Genomic DNA, 6,000 nt, shown 5'->3' on the forward strand with positions numbered 1-6,000 from the left:
TAGAAGCAACTCCGATACCTTCGTCAAAGAAAGAAGTATCTTCAAAGAGAAAGAAAACAACTGATTGTTGATTTTTTAAGTATAGATATCCATCAATCTAACTCTTTAAATTTTATGACCCTGTGTGCTAGACAAGACATAGCTTCCCAAGCCTTAGTGTAAACAATACTTATGACAGCCACTGAAAAGCTCTTGTATGTCTAATAAAAAAGGAAAGAGACCAGCAAATATCACAAATATCTCTACTTACCCACGACCAATCGTCATTTCTTCATGCCAGACTCAGCTCTCCAGTATCCTAAACTAGCCTTCACAGGCAAGCCCAGTACTCTTTTTTAACTAAATATAAAGTATTAGACTTGTACACTATGTCATAGTTGAAAGCCCACAAGCACTCTTTCACCTAATAATAAAAACCCTGACATTTTATCGTGGAAACATTCCCTTCAACCTTATTTCCCCCCCTCCAGAAAGCCCAAGTGCCAATTCATGTACGAGGAACACACAACGGCATTTATCGTAACAGCAGAAGACATCCTGTAGCCACTTCAGTAAAAAGAAATAAAACAGGATTTGGGAACTAGCAGAAATAACAAATCTCTTCCATAAGTAAGCTGTGGAACATGTGGGCATGGTCAGCGAGGTTTGCCTTGCTCCCCAGGAGCATTCCACTCTCTCCAGACCCTGTGTCAGACACCCAGACACCCTCATCACGAGCCTAGTAAATCCCGGGGGGGCGTTTGAGTCTGCTGTGATGCTCTGCTCACTGCCCTGCGCTCGGGGACTCGCCTGGGCACCAGCACTTTCCTGACCCCCACCCCGAGCTCTTCCACCTCTCCCCCACAACCCATCCACCAGGAAAAACACTATTTAAGCCAAAGTACTGTAACAATGCAGCAGCCTCAGCTTCTTGTTTGCCTGAAGCATTGCATTTCAAACAACTCCAGCTTGTCAGTTTGAGATGGAGGAGACCATGTTAAGCAGAGACCCTACAGGAATTCAAATCCTGGACATGCATCCTCCTGAAAAGCCACAGTGGGCAATAATGCGTAAATTCAGGGAAGAAAAAAAAAGTCATTTTCCCCATCTCTTGCCTGGTTTGTGTCTGCAGCAGAGCCCCTGGCTGTCAGGGCCACGCAGCCAGTTGAAGGGGCAGCCCAGGGCAGCCCCAGCCCCAGGCTCACACAGGACTGCCCCCTAACCCAGGCAGCCCCCCAACATGCTGTCCCAGCAGACCAGGTGTACCTGTCTCCTGCACACCCCCAGACCGAGCCTGCAGCTCCCAGGAGAACACTGCCCAAGGTCCCCACGCAGCTCCCAGAACGCTGCCCAAGCTCCCCAGGCCCGCTTGCCCCTTCCCAGCTGCACCAGGCCACGCAATCCAGCAGAACAGCCATCAGCTGGAGCAAACACAGGATCACACCTGAGGAACAGGTCTACCCACCTTTGTTGTTTCTTTGTGAAACAAGCAAGGGGCTGTTGCATGCTTCAGCAATTAAATGACGTTTTGAACTGCAGTTCGAGTAGAGGCATCAAATAGTTTACCAGCCACATTTAGAAACAAAGAAATTCCTCGTGGAAGGACTGTAGCCAACTACTTAGTTAAATATTAAAAGCAACTAACATATGTATACTGCTGTGCTTACAGAAGCGGTAAACTCTGATCTGTGTGAAAGCTCTGGCATTTTGGCACTTTATCAAAGTATTTCCTTTGCTTTGCAAGAGGCTTTTATATATCTGCAATCCAAAGCAAGGGCATTTTCAAAGTATTTTGTTGCAAAACTGCCAGGTTGCACAAGTGGAAGTACGCAGCAAGTCTTCCTTTACAGACAGTACAGCAATTTCAAGAACAGAGACGTTTGAAAGGATCACAATCTAAAGGACAACCATCATTTCTTTTCCAACATTTGTTACAGCAACATCAGCTGATTAGCATTAGCTCGCCAGCATGGTGTTGGCTAGGTTTACCACTGAAATGCCGAGACCTATTAATATTGCTGGCTCACTTCAACACTGTGAGTAGCAGAACGGCTCCAAAATAATACACGGGCTTTCATGTATAGTCACACTAACAGTACTTATGTAGATGGAAGTCTACAACAGCGAGTGCAGTTCCCCTCCTGCCAACAAGGGAGATTAAAATTACACTTCAAAGTGAAATTTCACATTGATGTGAACATGGACAGTAATTGCAGGTTAGCTTGCACATTGACTTAAATAATTACATTATAATGAGTGTAGCAGACATGATTTTCTGTGCCCCACATATTTCTAGCTACATAAAGAGAATGCCTGTTTTTTTTCCCCTTCATATTTTGGCAAGGGAGTTCAGTGCTCTGGCAGCAGCTGTGCCCCTGCTCCAGCCAGGAGCCTTGTGACAGTGCCGTACACCTTTTGGTACATTGGTACTTGGGTTTGCAGCCCTTCTGCCAGCTGCGGCAACGCCAAAGGCTGTCTCCCTCCCCTTCTCTATCGCCAGGCCTGCGTGCCAGGAGGGAAATGCCCTTCCTCTCGTTTAAGGCTGGCTGCATGGCCCGGCCAGGTGGGCACACGGGTGCTGAGGCCAGCCCACAGCGGAGGCGTGGGGCAGCGTGCCAGCAGGGCACCGTGCCGCACAGCAGCGCGGGAGCTCAGCGCCCGCAGCCGCTCTGCCAGGATGCTGCAGCCTACCTGGCTGCTACCGGAGCTGTGCCGTCAGCCTTTCTGCAAACAGCCCAGCTCGGGCCACCAAACGCCCTGCTGGGTGCTGCTGGGAGAGGCAGCCAAGACAGGACCACCAGCCTTGGTGACCTCAGGGTGTCCCACAGCTGGTCTCAGCCCCTGCTTGGGCACAGCCCTCCCCACCTGCTTGCACTGTGCTGAACAACAAAACACGGTCCCTGCAGTGAAGAAATGCCGGGGCTTTGGGAACTGTTGCGTCAAAGCACAGCCACGAGCGCTCAAATGGAAAAAATTACCCGTAAGTTGGTGTCGGCGGGGCTGTTTCTAAGAGGACAGGCTGGGGAGGAGGGTGGCAGGACCTGCCCTGGCTGCCTGCCATCAACAGCCTTTGGCACTGGGTCCACGTTGCACCTTGGCACAGTTCGCTGCAGGGAAGGAAGAGCGTGGCGAGGAGGTTGTTTCCACATTTCAGCTCCCACGCTTTCCCTCTGGCCCTGGGGGGGGGGGGACAGCTGAATGTGCCTGAGGAGATGGGGCGCAAGCAGCATCCCGGGAGAGGACTGGCTGGTACCAGCCCCTCCAGCGTGTGAGGGCACCTCCGGGGAGCCCAGGCACAGCAGTGCCCTGGCAGCCTGAAGCAGCTGAGGACGGGCTGCTTGGTTCCCTGCCCAGAAAAGGGCGTCACGTGTTTACCACTTCACTGAAGCAATGCTTAAAGTTCTCCTCCAGCCTGGCAAATTGAAGTACTCAAATCGACCTATACTTCCGCACACACTTGGTCCCACTTTTTCTTTGATGGGTAATTTTTTAAAACTGATAACCAGCTCAAGTACGACATCGATGACTTGGAGCAGACCACACAAAACACACTACCTGCTTTTTATAGGTTCCTTAATTTCTGCGTAGCACTTCTGGGGAAGGTGAGCGCACGCCTGTAGCCCAGCGCCATGTCGGTGCTCCCAGGGCTGCAGCTGGCCAGGATGCTGTAGCAAGCGGGAGGTTTCCCCATGCCCACTGCCCGTGGGAGGGCCAGGATGCCCTCACTGCCCAGCTGGGAACCAGCCGGAGCTGCTCAGGGCCCTGGCACAGGACAACCCATGGGGCAGAACCACAAATTTCTGCTCAGCACCAACCCTGCGCTTTGTAACTCTTCACCCCCAGAAAGAGGCAGCAGCTGCCAGCGCTGGGAATGCGTTAAGAGGAATAATACTCTTAAATATTCTAAATGAAAGAAGTGATTTTATTTAGGCAATGCTCTAAATCAAAGAACAATTTGCTTGAGTGATTTTTTTTCTTCCAGTGGTTGACCAAATGATTGACATAATATTGTCCTTACCATATATATGGCTTGTCAATCCCCAAAACTTTATTATAACTACTAGAAAACTTGATATTTAGGAAGACGGCTTCATGTTCTTTGATGACAGCTGGGGCAGTACAGCTGGCAGAGCTTTTGTTTGGCTTCTGCAGATACAGTCATCACAGTAAAGTCTTGAATTGTGGCATCTCATGCTAAATATTCTTCTCGAGGTAATGAAAAATCCACTTGTGGAAAAACCATTCTCTGTGCAAGATACAGAAGGCTGCACAAGGATGCAGGGGAATTTGTTGACTGCATTACTGCATACAGTAATAGAATGACTTTCCAAATACTCGGAATTAGAAGTTACAAAACATTGCCACAGTGATTAAATCCCTAAATGACAGTCAAAGCTCTATATGTGCTGGACACCAGTTTTTGCATTTTAGAAGAGCGAACTGACTGTCCCTGCAGGTGAGAGGGTCCGTCTGCACTGATGAAATGATGAAACATATTGCCAGAGTACAGCAGCTCTTCCCAGAACCTGCACCAAAAAAGGGCGCTGAGCCTAACAGAAATTAGCAGCCTGGCCTTGAGGTCTTTCAAATAAAAATAAAAAATCTACATTAAATCTGTTATTTCGTCATAGCAGTAGTAGATGGCAACGGTCCTTGTTACGCAAATACACTATAGCATGTTACAAGTGTGAGAGAAAGACAGAAAAAGAGAAAGGAGAAAGAAAAAACTTAATTCCTTACCTGAAGAGCGCAGCAGCAGATCACAAGGGCTCTGGAGAAGACCAACATTGTCAGTCCAAGGGCCACCTGCCTCGGGACTGGCTGTTTCTCGGCTCCGAAGAGCATTCCTGGGGCCCTGTGCCCAGCCAGCACCACCGCAGGCACGGGCAGGGCTTTATGCTTTACAGCTCATGGCAGAAAATGGGATCCCGGGGCTTAAACCAGATATTTAGGCTCACTCCTCAGCGTGCTGGTTACAGGTTCGAAGGGAAGCCCTGCGGTGTCACAATGGGAGATACACCCCTTGCCCCGGAGGTCCCAGGGCTCGGCTGTGGCTCTGGCTCCCGATGCAAAAGTTACATTGATATCTGATGTCTGTAGGAAATTTCTCAGTCACTGCAGACTGCAAATGCAAATTCCAAGGTATTCCAGTTCACAAATCACCACTGCCTCACCCTTCGGTGACTCCCTGGCTCTTCAGTAAACCACAGTCCTCAATTTCTTTAGAAGACGCTGCTGATTCTCATGGGTCTAGTTGAGACCTACTTTCAAACACATCATCTGCTATGAAACACTTTCCAAACAAGCATTTTTATGGCACATATTTTCCCAGTCTGAGGAATTAACCAACAGAGATAAAGTATTTTAGGGCTGGCACTGGGTTTGCAGCACCTCAAGAAGTCACATTGCTTCATTATGCCGCTTCCCCTGCCAGCAGCCCTGGTCCATACACACCCACACCCATCCCTCCATGCCCAAATTAAAAGTTATCAGATCCCCAAAAAAAGGGAAGACAACACAAGTATTACTTCTTCCTCTCACCTAGGATCTGAGTATGGCCACGGCAAAAAAAAAGACGCCCACAATTTCAGGGATTCTTCTGTAAACACACATTGCTGGAGCACTACAAACAGGTTGATGTACCGCTTAACCAAAAGGCAGTGACAAACACAAACCCCAGCGGACAGACAGCAAACAGACAGAAAACACCCCGGTCACTTCACTTTGACACAAACCAAGAAATTCCATGATCTGTTTTTCTATGACACAACTGTCCATAGAAACAGCCATCCCATTTGTAAACTGTACAGGCTCGTGACTGCATTCTGTAAACACTTGCTTCAGAGCACAGCCCTTCCACAGTGCCGTCCCACTTAAATAAAAACAGAACAGTGCTCGCTCAGTGCAGTTCAGTTGGTGCAATCGTCACCAGCTCCGGGCACAGCAGGGCATAGGGCAATATCTCCAGGGCCCAGGGTTAATGATTAGTTTATTCTGTAAATGTAAGCTGGATTTTCTAAC

The 6,000-nt window shown here is 48.9% G+C and overlaps 1 protein-coding gene across 21 annotated transcripts in view; it reads right to left on the reverse strand.

Annotated features, from left to right (window-relative positions):
- The window catches only part of MBNL1 (muscleblind like splicing regulator 1), a 126,392-nt gene extending 120,684 nt beyond the window's left edge, over positions 1-5,708 (reverse strand). For 7 of the 21 annotated variants that reach the window (XM_040612860.1, XM_040612863.1, XM_040612864.1 and 4 more), the window contains exon 1: positions 2,958-3,126. The gene's annotated coding sequence lies outside the window, so the exon portion shown is untranslated. Of the gene's footprint in view, positions 1-1,444; positions 1,564-2,957; positions 3,137-4,719 lie in introns of those variants that run through there. The other 14 variants (XM_040612871.1, XM_040612885.1, XM_040612883.1 and 11 more) reach the window with 11 other exon arrangements.
- Positions 5,709-6,000: the final 292 nt, after the last annotated feature.

This window comes from Falco naumanni, chromosome 13 (assembly GCF_017639655.2).
Source record: "Falco naumanni isolate bFalNau1 chromosome 13, bFalNau1.pat, whole genome shotgun sequence".
NCBI lineage: Eukaryota > Metazoa > Chordata > Aves > Falconiformes > Falconidae > Falco > Falco naumanni.